The following is a 16,632-nucleotide window of genomic DNA, read 5'->3' as shown; positions in this document are numbered from 1 at the left end:
ACACTCCAGCCTGGGTGACAGAGTGAGACCTTGTCTCAGAAAGGAAGGAGGAAAGGAGGGAGGGAAGGAGAAAGGGAGAGAAAGAAGGAAGGAAGGAAGCTTTGTTGATTTAAGTCAAAAAGATTTGGGAGCTGTTTGCTACTGCAGTCTACTCTAGCTATCCTAACTGTATTAGTTTCCTATTGCTGCTACAACAAATTACCACCTATTTAGTGACTTAGAACATCAAAAATCTAGCATCTTACAGTTCTGGAGGTCAGAAATACAAAATGAGTCTTTGGGACTAAAATCAAGATATCAGCAGGGCTCTGTTTCTTCTGAAATCACTAGGGAAGAATCTTTTCCTTTGCATTACCAGATCCTGGAGGCCACCTGCATTCCTTAGCTCATGGGCCCTACCGCCATCTTTAAAGCACCTCACTCCAACCTCTGCTTCCATCACCACATCTCCTACTTTCTGACTCTGAGCTTCCTCCTTTTCTCTTATAAAAACTCTTATAATTACATCAGGCCCACCTAGATAATCTGGGATAATCTCCCCAATCTCAGGATCCTTATTTTAATCACATCTACAAAGTCCCTTTGTTCACATAAGAGAGCACATTCACAGGATCTGGGAATTAGGACGTGGATATCTTTGTGGGAGGAGGGTGTCATTATTCTATCTGCCACACTGACCAATTCAATAGTGAATCCATCGCACCTGGACTAGTGAGTACACACCAAAGGCACTCATTAATATTTATTAATATTCATTAATACATGAATGAACATCCAAGAATAGAATGGAATAGCAAAGCATAGCATAGCACTGAGTAGCAGAACATAGAATAGATGTAAATATACTTTTTTTTAGTCAACAGCATTTGGAGTCTAGCTATAGCTTAAAAACTATGGGTCCTGAAATGCCTCTTTATTTAAAGTTCACCATTTCTTTGTCTAAAAAAGATATTGGGAGTTCTTCAAACTTAAAAAGAAAATGCTAGTTGTAGGGAGCCAAGAGCATAACTTTTCTAGGTCAAGGTGTTTTATTTGTTTGGGGGGGGAGTAGTTAGTAGTTGATGTCTTATTATTGCTGTTGTTTTCGTTGTTGTTTGTGTTTTGTTTGGTTTCGTCTTTCCCTTTCTTCTTTATTCTGACAGTTTGAGAATTTCCCCAGCTAGATCAAGAGAGACACCAGGGCCCTCACATAGTCCTAATATCCAGTATGGTTTAGAGGAAAGAACAGAGGATTTTCAGCCAGACACTCCTAGGCTGGAACCCTAGCCCCATCATTATTAGTTAACTGACCTTGTGCAATTTACTCAAACTTTCTGTGTCTCTGTTTCCTCAGCTATAAAGAGCAGGGGGTGTACATCATGCCTCACACTGTCCCTGAGACAGTTGAATGAGATGTCATATACTCTCTCCTAAGGCCCAACACAAGGCAGGCACTCTCGGTGTCAGCTTCCTGCATCTTCCTCCTTCCGTCCTCCTCCTCTGCCTTTGCACCAGAGTTTGGTACACACTGTTGGAAACTGTCCCTTTCTCCACTATCTACATCTGAGGAGTGAGGAGTGATGGCTGTTCCCTGGAGAAGTAGCAGCTCTGGCCCTCTCTGAGATAACGTATATCCAGGAAGCCATTACTACACCATGCACTATAATAACAGTCAAGGCATTCTGTACTCATCATTATCATTACCACAGCTAACAGTTTTTGAGAGTTTGTGGCAAGAATTGTTCTAAAATATCCTATACCTAACTACTCACTTAATATTCACAACAATCCTATGAGGTATGTATTTTTCTTATTGTTTCTATTTTGCAGATGAGAAACTAAGGCTCACAAGTCATCTCCCTGGAGTCAGGTAGAGAGGTAATCTGTATTCAGTGCTCCCACTCCCAGTGACCACACTAGACCCACTGGACCAGGGAAGACACCTCCTTAGTGAATCACAGGAATATCAAAAGCAGGATGGAGTTTGTAGTTTGGGCCTGCTGTGTGTAGCTTCTCCACAGCCCTGCCAGCCGGCCAGGAACAAGGCAATGGGTGAGAGGCCCATGAATAACATGAGAGTTCACGTCAAGTCAAGGAGGAAAGTATTTAGCATTAATAAGTGTCTTTTGCATTTGTCCAGAGAACAAAATAAGGTGGCACATAAGCACATCTCCTGGGAATTAGAAAGATAAGTTAGGGGAGCAACAAAATGCTAGACTGGAGCTTCAATCCAGCCTTCTGGGGCTAGACTGTAGCTGTCTCGGGGTCAGAAAACAGCATCTTTGAACTTGACTTCTATTACATAATTTGTATTTTCCAAATTGATTTCTTCTTGCCTTACGTTCATCAACAAAGTTTGTTTTGAAGATGTTGGCCTGTCTCAGCTGACCTAAAGAGCACAGAGAGAAAAGATTGGACTTGGAAAGAAGGGATATGACTCCTTAGAGGCTGAGCGTGTTGGTAGCAGTGGGAGTGGGGATCGGGGCGGTAAGCTAGGAATCAAATGCCAGCTGCCTGTACGCCTCCACCTTCTGGGAAGTACCTTTCTAAAGCCCTTCTCAACAGAAACTGTGGCCCAACTAGTGATGGCAGGAGATGGCCTATTTGAACAAAGAGTTGTCCTCTTATAACCTCTGGCAGTTAATGGACACTCTCCTCTAGGTGGGTCTGGTCAATGACATTCTCCATGGGTACATGTGATTTCTGGCTAATGCTAGTGCCAGTAGCCTCTAAAGTTTGTCAGTACCATAGTCATGGAAATAGCCACTGGCCAACTGCACTAGCCAAATAACACTTAACACTGATGAGTTAAAAATGACAGCTGGTTTCACTTAGTAAACTTACAAAGTGCTTCCCCGGAAGAATGGGCAATGAGGTTGGAAATTTTTAAAGGCTATATAATTATTTCAGTGCCATCCATTTTGGAGTTCCTTCACTGTGAATTACAAACCCTTCAAAGACTAAGAACAGTGCCAGGAGCCTAAGACTCATGCATGCACTCCAACACGCAGGCTGAGCAACAAGGACTTTCCAAACCGCCTTTGATAACATCTTACTGGGATCACTCCTTGACTCCACTTTCTCCAGCAAATTATGACCTCGGGCTACACCACAGGCTCTTACAAGTATTTGCCAGACATCATGCAACTGCTCTCTTGCTAATTGTTCCCAGTAGTTTGGGTGTGAACACTAACAGTAAATTAAAGATAAATATACATTCTTTATTCCTGCCCTTGAGAGGTAGAGTCCAATTCTCCTCTTCTTGAAGCTGGGCTGACCTTGATGATCTGTTTAACCAACAGGATGTGGTGGAAATGATGTTCTGGAGCTCCTGACACTAGATCCTCAAAAGCTTTGCAACCTCCACCCAGATGACTTGGAATATGCTCTAGAGAGCCCTGCATCATAGTGCAAAATGTCTGACCACCCCGATGCTGCATTGCTGGAGAGACCTTTTGTAACCATTCTGATAGACAGTCCCAACTGAGCGCTGCCTTTTAGCCATGCCCACCAGGTGCCTGACTTGTGAGTGAAGCTTTCTTAGAGCCTGTAGACCAGCCCATCACTAGCCAAATACCACCAAGCAACCTCATTCAGTGGCACATGGCAGTAAAGATCACCCAGCTGCACTCTACCCTAATTCCTCACCCACAAATTCATGCAGGATAGTAAAACGGTTTCTCTTTAAGCTATTGAGTTTTGGGGTAGTTCATTGCATAGCAATACATAATCAGAACAACTATCTAATCAATACCAAATTCCTGGAAATTAGTGGGTTTTACTTTCTTTTCTTTTATTTACTCTTACTTCACACTTAGCTTCATCCTCTCATCCATCAGTACCTGCTGTACGCCAAAGATAGACCTGATTGATGCTTTGGAATAAGCATATTTTAATCTGTCTATTTCTTTTTTGCTAAACATCCAAGAAGAGCTCTCATTTTTACAGTGAGCAGATTCACTTCAGATATCAAAAAAATCTGATTTAATTGGCTAATTTCTCACATAATTTAGAGATGATTCATGTATAAAGTTCATGGGCTAGTGATGATAATTTCCATTATCATCTTCACAATGACTTCTTACCAAAAAAAAAAAAAATGTGACTTGTACATATGCTCTACTTCACTTGCATTATGCAGGGGCAGTTGAAAGCCAAGTCCAACGGCTGACCACAATACAAAAGAGCTAGAAATTAACAACCAAAGAATAGCAAATGTGGCTGAATTGGGGGATTTAATAAGATTTCCCTTGGGTCTAATATTTAGACCACTACTCAGTACATTGTAAGCGCTTAATAAACACTAGGTACTATTGTATTAAAGACATATATAATTTTTAAACCCAGTTTTAACATAGTGGTAGATAACTAATGCTACTCTGCTGAGTTCAAAACCTTACAGTCAAAATGCTAAGAAACGTGATGTTTTGCTAAAACCTGTGTACCCTCATCAGAAAACAGGTAATATTTCTGCTAGAGTTTTACAATACTGTAAATTCCGTGAGTAAGCTCTGTAAGCTCCCTTGTAAGCTTCAGCTGGGAATTACTAATATTGACTCAGACTTTTATTTGCAAATGAGAAAACCAAGTTCCAAACAAGAGTAAGCAATTTGCCCTGGACCACACAGTGAGCCCCAGAGCCCATGACTTCTAATTTCCCATCCAGGACCCTGTCTATTCAGGCTGCTTCTCTTGAACCAAATCAGAATCGATCAGCATTGTTGTTTTTTAGGAAACAAAGAAGGAAAGAAAAAAAAGTTCTCCTGAACTCCGCTGTTTGTCTTAGAGAGATGATGGCAGAGCATTGAAATATGCTTTGTACTTGACTTTTACAATGTACAAGATCAAGAACTCAGGGTAGAACTTTTAGGAGCTATAGGAACCTCCTACAGCATTTCTTTAAGCCATGCCCTTGGACATCCAGAAAATACTTGAGGCCTGAGTCTCCTATGAACATCTTCTATTGCAGGAATGTAATATCTGGGGGAATAAAAAGAAAATGTTAACTGACATCTTATACGGGTCACATCTTAGGCCCTAGTTGTGGGCACTGCATCAACCTATCCTCATCTCCTAGCTACAGCCTTGTTTCCTAAAGCATCCAGATTTACAACCTTATTATTGTACAACCAAATGATACATGCCCAAGTATGCGGTGAGGCTTTTCCCTCTAAATCATTCCCCAAACAAAAGAGATGATTTTTATTATATATGGTCCTTTTATTTGAGTCCTTACAAATTCTCTCACATTATGGAGCTATTCCTTCACTTACCTTATTTTTGGCAAAGCCATATTTGCCTGAACAATTTCAATCCATGGTAGTTTAGCTGCTTAGAGAGGTTATCTCATAGAACTTATTTCTTTTAAGAAGGAGGAAGAAAGTATATTAGTCAGTATATAGAGTAGACTATGCTGCAGTAACAAATTAACTATGAAATCTCAGAGGCTTATCATATAAAAATCTACTTGTCACTCAGCAAGGTGTGATGGCTCACACCTGTAATACAAGCACTTTGGGAGGTCATGGTGGGGGGATGGCTTGAGGCCAGGAGTTCGAGACCAGCCTGGGCAATATAGCAAGACCCTGTCTCTAAAAAAAAATTTTTTTAAATTAGCCAGGCGTGGTGGAGTGCACCTGTAATCCCAGCTACTTTGGAGGCTGATGCAGGAGAATTTTTTGAGCCCGGGAGTTCAAGGTTACAGTGAGCTGTGATCAGGCCACTGCACTCCAGCCTGAGCAAGACCCTGTTTAAAAAAAAGAAAAATTACTTCTCATTCATAAATGGCACTGTGGGCCTGAGTGACTCTCTAGGAAATTGTCCTTGAGGTGGTAATTTAGCTTTAATTTTGTGGCCCCACCTCCAACACAAGGCTTTCTTAGCGGCCAGTGCAGGGGGAGGGAGAGTCGGAATGTCACGCAGGGAGTTCTCACTGCCTTAGACTAAAGATGACCATGCGTTTCCAGCTCACATTTAATTGATCAGAACTGCTTGACCATGAGAGGTCAGTGAGTGTGGTCTTGGTCTTCCATGTGCTCCGGAAGGAGGCATGGGAAAAGAGGATCTGGTGAATGCAAGGCCATTTCTCTTCCTTATGAGGCAAATGCTTAATGTAGATTGAGTGATTACATGACTTCACAACTGCAAGGGCTGAAAGTCACTATAAACATGTCTCTTAAAAATCACTTTACAAAGCAATACTGGAGGCTGGGAAAATTGGATATCCGTTTGGAAAAAAAAAGACTCTCAATCCTTACCTTAACACACACACAAAAATGAATTTGATATGAGTCATAGATCTAAACTTAAAGCTAAAACTATGAAAGTCCTAGAAGAAAACATAGGAGAAAATCTTCAAATTGGGGGTAGACAAAAATGTCTTAGGAAAAAGCACAAATCATAAAAGAAAATATTGGTAAATTGTACTTTATCAAAATTTAAAACTTCTGCTTTATGAAAGATATCTCAGAAAATAAAAGGCACATCATAGAATCAAAGAAATATTCAACATATCCATATTGTGTATATATATGAATATATATTTACAATTTATTAATGGTACAACAAACAGCCCAATTTATTTAATGGGCAAAAGATTTGAACACATACTTTCAAAAAAATACATGGCAATAGCCAATACACAAGGCAAAGATGGCCAACATTGTTCATCATGGGGGAAATGCATGAGAAACCCTAATGAGAAACCACTGCATATGTACTAGAAAGGCTAAAATGAAAGAGACCGATAATGCTAATTTCTGGAGAGGATGGGAAATAACTGCATCTGTCATATATTATTGGTGAGAATGTAACATGGTGTAACTACTTTTAGAAAGCAATTGGACACTTCCTTATAAAGTTTAACCTATAACCCAACAATCCCACTTCTAGGTATTTTTTCAAGAAAAATAAAAGTCTATGATCATACAGAGCCTTTCCATGGATTGTCATAAGAGCTTTATTCACAAGCCCCCAAGCTGGAAACAACCCAAATATCCACCAAAAGTAAATAGATAAACACATCTCATTTAATCCATACCATGGATATTATTAGGAAGAAAAAAGAAATGAAGTACTGATATATGTACAGCATGACTAGATTTCAAAATTATTGTGCTGAAAGAAGGCAGGCACTAAAAAAACATATCGTGTGATTCCATTTATATGATATTCTAGAAAAGAAAAAGCTAATATGTAGTGGCAGAAAGCAAACAGGTAGTTTCCTGGGCCCAAGGATGGGTAGATTGACCACTAAAGGGATTGAGGGAAATTCTAGGGATAGTGAAAATTTCTATTTGTTGATCCTGTTGGTGGCTACAGGACTGTATGCATATGTCAAAGCTCACTAAATTATGCGCTTAAAATGTTTGTATTTTATTTTTGTATAAATTCATACTTTATACTTCAATAAAGGTCATCTTAGAAAATACTGTAAGTGACAATATTGCAGTGATCACAAATACACACCAGAAGGATGAATAGAAACAAGTTTTAAATATGAAAATAGTGCTTTTGGTTTATGGTAAAATTACCTGTAGAAACACTACTGACGAATTCCAATAGGTTTTTCTCTAAACAACTTTTATAGAAATGAATAAACTATATTGGAAAAAACTGAATCAGTTGACAAACAAATGACTGTGTTATGGGCCAAAGCACTAATGAGAACACATTGAATAAATGGAAATGGCAAAAAAAACATTACTCCTAAATTAATATATAATTCATAACATGTGATATGAAAGTTTTATTGAATCAGAATCTAATCGGAAAACAGAAACCACTTGAATATTTTAAAAGGAGGGTCTTTAATAGACATGATTGTTTGCACAAGGGATGGAAGGCCAGGCCAAGCAGGGGACCATAAGGCAAAAAGGAAATGAGAGTACCATAGGCGCCTGAACTGTTTGCCCCTTGCCTGTCATTGACTAGTATTGCCAGAGCCCACAGAGTGAGCCCGGCCCTCACCGATCTGGGGACAGCACAATTCCTGAAGGGGCTGTGTTGCCAGTGCTCACCCACCCCTGCCCACTACAGAAAGAGGCAGCATCCAGAGACGAAGCTTGCAGGCCGCACAGTGCTCCAGGGCCAGAGTAGACAAGCAGGCATGAGCGCCAGCAGCCCAGGCAGGATTCGGGTGAATGAGCCCCATGGTGACAGCCGTCCCAGTCTGTGGCCTTCCCTAGAGCACTCCAGCCTCCAGACTCTCCTAATTTTCAAAGTCTGGGTGAATTTGATCTCCAGAAACCAACTGTACAAGAGTGCACACTGGCTGGCTGTCGTCAGATCTGGGGCCCAGGTTTGTAGTTTCATGGGTCAATACTAATTTTTAAAAGAAGGGATTTCATATAGAAATCCAGATTTCTGACTTCCCCAGCAAAGTCAGAAGATCTGGAAATAGTCTGCTGGAGCTGAGAAGCAGCTGCCCCTTTTAGATAGGGAAGGTATTCTGCACTTGCCTCTGTGCTCAGCACTCCCTGCTGTTACGTCCTGCCTGCTTCATTCATTCATAACCCTAGCTCTCTCCCCTGGCCCGTGTCTTACCCCTGATGTATAGCTTTGGGCATCCTCTGCCTTCTGAAATGTTTATCAAGACACATCAGGAATGTATGCATTGCTCTGCTACTGGCAGAATACCTTTTCGTGCAAACATCTATATGGCTGATACCAGCCTCTCAGTCCTTCCATCTACCCCTTCCCACCAGCTAATTCCACTCACTCACTTCCCTCACTATCAAAGTTTTTGGCACATAGTTCCAAAGTTACAGAATTACGAATGAGTCTGTGGACAGAAAAGTCCCTTGCTTGGCACCAGGCATACAGTTGGCACTAAGTGAAGGGTAGTTCTCCTCCCTTTTCCCCTCTGCAGAACTAACTATGCCCTCAAAGGGTAACCCTTAGCTTGTCCTTCTCAAACCAGCCATGAGCAGGCCAGACACTAGTAAGATCTAGGGCTCCTTAATATAACGTTTCTGAGTAAAACCAAATTCAAATGACTGGAAAAGTTAAAGAGCTTTGGACAACATCCACTAGATCCCAAGGCTAAAATGGAAGGGCAGATGTTGTGTTGAAAAGTTTGTCAATATGAAGCAAAGAATATGACTTTCTAACCACAGAGTAAATAGTTTTATGATCTCTTAGTCTCCCCTGCAAGGATTTGTGGTAAACATATTTTATTAGTTTCACTCTGTGACTTTGGGGCCTCACATAGTTGCCAATATCCTTGAAGCAAATGCAAGTTGGGGAGAAGTAGTATATAAATCAGGAAATAGCACTGGTAAAAGCCAAGGCCTCAGGTTCACTTCTGGGGAGTTCTGCCTCTTGTCTCTTGCCTGAAGCTGCCTTGGAACAGAGGCGCCCAGGGCTGGCCCAGCCACAAACCTGCAATCAGCACTGTCCAGGCTTGGAGGGAGCACAGCTGGACACACATACCTCAGAGCATCCAGACTCCACTGAGCCCTCTCCTAACTACCTTCATTCTGAAAGTTCTTAGCAACCTGGTCTACGTGCAGCCAAAAGGATTTCTATCTTCTCTGCATATGTATAACTTAATGGTATTTTCAACTCGTGGGGCTCATTCTCAGCCTAAGTGCACCAATAGCTTTATCTAATATTTTATATGACTGGTAAATAATCTAAGTTCTTTAAATATTAATCTATTTTATGAATGTACAGTAACATCTTGAAAGAAGTGACAAGATGCAGGATAGGGGTCATCTGTATGGGGACAAACTTCTCTTTTCTAGACAAAGCTTTCATTCTGATTATCTTTCCCCTCTGTCCACCCATCTAGCCACTCCCTTCCAAACTATCTGTTGAGTTTCTTGACCGCCTCTGGATAAATTGTCCCTGTTAACAAGCAGAAGGACAAAAGAATGGAGCCACACTCTTTACTGTCAGAATAATCCTCATAGAATGAACGTTTCCCCTTGGCATATGAGAAATAGTACAAAGTTACATCACCACTGTGCCCAAAGATCTAGGACGAGGTGCACATTTTAATATCACAAGTTAAACACTTAGCACAGAAGCAAAAACAACCATAGTATTTTTTTGATTTTGCTATTTATGCTAAGATAGTCCATTATTTTATTTTTATTGTTTCGAATTGCCATTAAACAATGCACGTTGTTTGTCACTGATCCCCAGCTCCAGCTATAATACAATGAGGTCTTGTCGGGCAACTGGTAAAGGCAACTGGACCTGCAAGGAGACTGGGGTCCCAGTCTGGTTCTGCCCCTAACCAATTGTTTGGATCTAGCCAAATCACTTAACCATCAGGGGGCAATTTTCTTATCTGCAAAATGAGATAACTAGACTATTTAAGCACTAAAGGCCATTCCAGCTATAAATGTCTGAAGTTTTTTTCATCAGTGGTCCTTTGTTCTTTCAACAGTGTGCATTAATCCCTCCTCTCAGGGTGCTGTGTCGTCTGGAACGCAAATGCAAATGGACCAGACAATTGGGTGTGTTCTAGGGATGTTTAGCAGGGTGAGGTGAGGTAAAAATCCAACGTGTGTGATCCATACAGATGTCTGATCAATGACAGGAGTGAATCCAGGGGGTCCTCAGTGGCATGTGACAATTAGACATGACCAAGAAGAGAGTCAAGTGTTTATGGAAGTCTCAAAAATACATATTGTCCTTCTGTCAGAAAACTTCAGAATATTTGTTGTTAAATGTAATGTTAGTGGAAGACATGAGGAGCTCAACATGATATACTTAATTACGTTTAGCTTCCACTAGAATTACTAACTGATTTAGGCCTGCTAGCTGGAAACTGGCATCAGTAGTGGGAAAGTTAAGTTTTACTGGCCTAGAAATTCAAAGTGTGTGAACTATTGAGGGGCAGTGATGCTCAACCCTGACTGTACTTTAGATTCACCTGGGGAATTCTTGGAACATACTTAGGACTGAGCTCCACTCCTGAGAGATTCTAATTGAATAGGTCTTAGAAGGGGCACAGACATGACTCCTTTTTAAAAGCCCTCCACATGTACAGTCAAGATCGACAACCACTGAACCAGGGAAAGAACAGCATTTTGATCAAAATTCCAGGTAAGCCATAATCCAGGGTTAAGCAGTCTGTATTTGACCCATATCAGAATAGAACCTTGAGTTCCAAAGCTCTGATTCTCATAAGACCCAACCTTTAAACACACCTAATGCAATAGATGGGAATCCAGCTGATTTCATGCAAAAGGTTGTTTTTCTGCCCAAACAAGTCCCTGTGGATTTCTTAAAGTAGCCAGCTGAAAGCTGTGCATTGAAATCGCAATTCCATTTAGCATAAACATGTATAATACATGCAACGTCTCAGCATACTATTCAGTGAAGCCATTGGTGCTTTAAAAATAGCTACCAGATGCCTTTTGTTTGTGCAGCACAGTAAAAGAAAAGTAGCTTACTTTTGCCAATCAACCCATATCTGCGTTGAGGACAATTTCACCACCCTAAGGATGGATTAAATAGATTTAGTCTGTCTAATTGGCAAGCCTAGAAGACCAATTGAGTAAGTAATTCAGACCCCTAACACCAAGCCATAAAACCAGCTACAAGAGAATGTGGCTAGCACTTGCTAATGACCGAATCTGATTCATTTATCACGTGGACCATCAGGGTACTAGGACCCCTTTAAGCAATTCCCTTAAACCTTTTCTAATTAAAAATTGTTGGGAAAAATCCTGCTTATTAGGAATGCAGAATCTCAGGCCCCACCCCCAACCTACTGAATTATGTAAGATGAACTTACATTGTCAGTGGGATGAAAAAAAAAATGGGCTGGGTGTGGTGGCTCATGCCTGTAATCCTAGCACTCTGGAAGGCCAAGGCAGGAGGATTGCTTGAGGTCAGGAGTTCAAGACCAGCCTGAGCAAGAGCAAGACCCCATCTCCACTAAAAATAGAAAAAATTAGCCAGGTGTGGTGTCACCCACCTGTAGACCCAGCTACTCGGGAGGCTGAGGCAGGAGGATCGCTTGAGCCCAGGAGTTTGAGGTTGCTGTGAGCTAGGCTGACGCCACGGCACTCTAGCCTGGGTAACAGAGTGAGACTCTTGTCTAAAAAAAAAAAAAAAAGAAAAAGGAAGAAAGACATGGATACAAGACAATTAAGGAGGTGGAATTCGTAAGATTTGGTCTTGATGGAATGTGGGAAAAGGTGAAGGGAAGGTCAACCCTCAGGTTCTGGGTAACATTCACCAAGACTGGGGACATGGGAGGAGGAACAGATCTTCACATAAGTTCTTCTTCTGCCTCGTTCTACTTTTTCCATCCCTTAAATTCATTGTTCTGTGGGGTTTTTTAGTTGACCTGTTTGTCCTCTTTTGATCCCTGATTTCCAAGGCTTCATCTGCTCTCTCCCATGCACACACACGTCACCAGCCTGCTCAAGGTCCCGAAGGCACGTCACGTTCAGTTTAGCATCTTTCTCTCAAAACCTGCTCCACCCCATTCAATCTTCCACTTAACAGAATCAAATCTGTTACCTATCCATTCACTAAAGGGGCAGACCTGGAGGTTACCAGAGAGTTTATTCTCCTGCCTTAGCCCCACGTGGGATCAGTCACCAAGTCCTGGTTTTCCACTTCACTGAATCTCTAATATCCACCCCTCTCTGAGCCCACGGACTCTGTTATTGCTTACGGGAGTTGATGCTATTTTCTCCTTGTGTTTTACTGTCTCCACTCTTGTTGATGTCCCCATGCCCTCCTGTGCCCTCCTCCATACTATATCTAAGGAGATATTTCTAAAATGCAAATGTGATTGTGCTGTTCCCCTGCTTGGAAAGCATTCAGGGCCTTCCATGGCCCAGCCCTGCCCAGCTTTCCAACCTCGTCTCCTGACGCTTGCCTGACACACTTTGCATTTTTGTCACCTGCCACCTTTGCTGCTTTCAATAAAGATATGGACCAAACAGTAAACTCAGGTACTCTATATTGCTTTTAGTTCATTGAACCCTTAGGGAATAAATTCGTCTACAAGGTCAAAGCTTCCTTTTGAGTCCTTAATGCAGTCACCATTGAAAGGATGCAATTATTCCTCAGCAGGGGTTTGTTGGGTGCCTTTTGTGGACAGTGCTCCCCAGATGCTCTGAGCAGCTTACAGAGTAAGAAAATATTTTTGTTTTTTTGAAGGTCCATGAAACATCTTTAACTGCTTGTTCCCTAAACTACTACCACTTTTTCCTGTAGCCCAGAAGCAGAAAGAACCATCAAATTCTATACTAGGAACAACGTTTATCCATTTAGTGTTAAGTGGGTCCCATTAAAGGTTAGAATTTGCTATGACTATTGAACACCTGCTAGCTCGTTTATTCCTCACCTTGATCCCAGGAGTTTGGAATTATTATCCCATTTTACAGCTAAGGGGCAAGGTTTGCATCCATTTGATTTAAACCCTTTAAAGGCAATTGTAGACTCTGCGAGGCCAATAAGCATTGTGTATCTAGTTCTCCACTCCTGGAAAATGGTGCTCAAATAAAGGTGTATTGGATGAGCAGATGAATGAATGAAGCAAACCGTCAGTGAGTGCAGAGCTGGTGTCAAACCAAGGGTGAGCTTACACAGAGTGGCTGCTCTGTGCTCATTATGGGAACTGGGCACAGGGGAAAGATCAGGTCAGGAGGAGCCGACCAAGCTTTTCTTTGTCTGATCTCTCTGTGCTTTCTGTTTGACGTTTGAAAAGAAAAGGGAAAAAAAATCCAACCAAGCTCATAACAGGGCTAGGAAGAATATATAAGAAATGTTTTATGAAACCTTGTAAATATATAGCATTATAAAATAACGATGGTACCCAATATCAACATTTCAAGGCCACTGTTTGTTTCTTTACAGATGTTGAACATGCATGGCTTCTTAAGATTAGGGCAACATACGAATGAAATGCCCCTGCTTCATTTTGTATGACTCTTGCTATTTCAGGTCACCTTTGCCATTTGCGTGGAATAGGAACAGGGTGATTCTGTAGACCTCAGAGGGGCTGTTACCAGGTCACACAGATTCACACATGTCTGATAGATTTACACCTAACATCCCCGGTGGGAAAAATTACATTCACTAAATGAGGTGAATTAGGTCCAGGTTTAGACATTACCTATTAAACAAAATCTATTACACTGTCAAGGACACTAAATTGTTTAATTCAACATTTTAAGTGTGAGAAGTTAATGTTGGTGGAAGAATTAGGCACCTTATTCATTTATCACCCTAAAGATAAAGATATGAAAATGTCTAAACCATTAGCCACCTAATAGCTTCAGATGCTTTATCCCAATAACCATAAATTGGCTAAATTATGAAACCACAATTAAGAATAATTATCCATGCAGTAATCAGGTAACTGTAGAAACCCCAAGAATTAGACAGCTTGCCTCAGTAATATATCAGCTGACAACATGAGTCAGTCTGAACGGTGATAGACTCACCAGTTTATATCCCTCTAATAACATTTCATAAACCATCAAGGAATAGTTGGCAGCAATGAGCAAAGGAAAATTGTGAGATCCTACTTCAAAATCTATGTCCAGCTAAAACTGGAAATACAAAATACTCCAGAAATTATTTCTTCTTTTTGAACATGAATAACATTAAACTCTTCATTTATTTTCTAAGTCATCCATTTACAAAACTATTCTGTAAGCCTTTGATTTTAAGAATATTGTGTATCTGTCGATTTCAATAAATAAGCTAGTATTTTTAAGTTGACCAAAGCTAGCCAATTCTAGGATCATATGATAGTCCTATTTTTAACTTTTTGAGGAAAATTTATACAGTTTTCCATAATGGCAGTACCAATGCAGCAATCTCACTTCTAGGTACATATCCAAAGGAAATGAAATCAGTATCTCAAAGAGATGGCTCCACGATGGAATTATCCAGAGAATTTAAAACATACAAGTGACTGAGACTAATCCCAAAGATTCTGATTTAACGGGTCAGGGATGCAGCCTAAGTATCAAGATTTTCAAAGCTCCGCCAATAATTCTAGTGTGTAACTGACACTAGACCAATATTTCCCAACCTTTTTTTTCCATTATTTCCCCCCTAAGAAGCCTCTTTAGACACTTTCCCTAAATACCCCAATACAACTTTAATATCATAAATATATTATGTATCTGTGTATTGTACACATACTTATGATTTATATATAAAAAAGAGAATTTTTTTGCTCTCCAAGAACCAATTGTTTTCCCTTTAGGGATGATATCATTCTTGCTGAATGTGCTTTAGACTATTCCTAAAGACCTCGTTTTGACCAAGCATCCACAAGTCAGGCTCTAGCACAAAGCCCTTCCAGTGAAGGCGTTAAGTCTCAGCCAAAAAGAGCCAGGCTGGAGAGAAACCACAGAAGGCAACCAGATCAACGCACCGGAGACCCTTCCCTCCTAAGCCAGGACCAGCTGCAAGGCCTGAAATCCCTCTGCTCTTTCCACCACCTCATTGGCTGTGGCCACAAAGGGCAATGTATATCCTGGCCGAACAAGTAAGCTATGGTGCTGGCCAATCTATCCTTACTTATGTTCACAGCCAAGCCTTTCTTTATATTGCCCAATGGCAGCGTCTGCCTGGAGTCAAACGAGCTCTCCATCACTGCATAAATAACATCTATTGGATGTTGGGCGGGGGGAGGGGGGAAGAGGGAGGAGGGGATGGGTATATGAATACACAGGGAGTGCAATGCACACCACCCGAAGAATGGGCATATTTGAAACTCGGACTTGGGGGGGAGAGGGGACAAGGGCAACATACGTAACTTAAACATCTGTACCCCCATAATATGCTGAAATAAAAAAAAATAAAAAAATAAAATTAAAAAGTTACTGCAGGAGACTTTTTTTTATTTCAGCATATTATGGGGGTACAAACATTTTGGTTACATATAATGCCTTTGCTTCGTGCTAATCCCTAACACTCACTCAGTTACAACATAACGTGCGTAAATTGTGGAGGTGTGGATCACAGCCATCAGAGGAAAACAGCAATGCATTCTAAAAGCAGAAAACGTTGGACTCTAATCCAGGTATAAAGTCTTGATTATGGGGAAGGTGGATGAAAATTTGGTAAGAAAAGGGGGAAGAGATGAGTAGAAAGAAAGGGAAGGAGAAAGAAACTAACATCATTGCACGTCTACTTTGTGCCAGGCGGTATGTAAACATTATTTTATCTACCTAGACTCCATGAGCCTAGGAGATGGGTACTGATCTCTTCATTGTACACACAACAGCCCTGAGATGCTGAAACTGCCTAAGATCCACTCCTAGAACGTGGGGGAGCCAGCATTTAAATCCTTGTCTCTCTGGCACCAGATCCACACATGCTGTCCTCGCATCCCCATGACAAAAACACAAAATGAAGCACCGTAACCGCAAAGTAGGGCCTTCCAGATTTTAAACCAGGAAGATCAGGGTGACCTGGCCAGGGAAGCAGGAACTCCAGGTCCTGCAGCAGCCACAGAGTAGAGATCAAAGCTGAAATGGATATGCAAAATCAGCACAAGGCCATCTGTAGTCAGGACGTCCACAGAGCGTGGATCCAAGCAACTGAATCCAGGAAAGTACTAGAAGTCTTAAGGAAGAACCAGGAAGTGAGGAGTCAGGGCAGGTCCACATCTCACCTTAAACAGCAGGAACAATGGGAGCCCTGAGTTGCCTGAAG

Source organism: Propithecus coquereli, unplaced genomic scaffold, assembly GCF_000956105.1.
Source record: "Propithecus coquereli isolate 6110/MARCELLA unplaced genomic scaffold, Pcoq_1.0 Scaffold147, whole genome shotgun sequence".
NCBI lineage: Eukaryota > Metazoa > Chordata > Mammalia > Primates > Indriidae > Propithecus > Propithecus coquereli.
Note: the sequence above shows the minus strand (reverse complement) of the source record.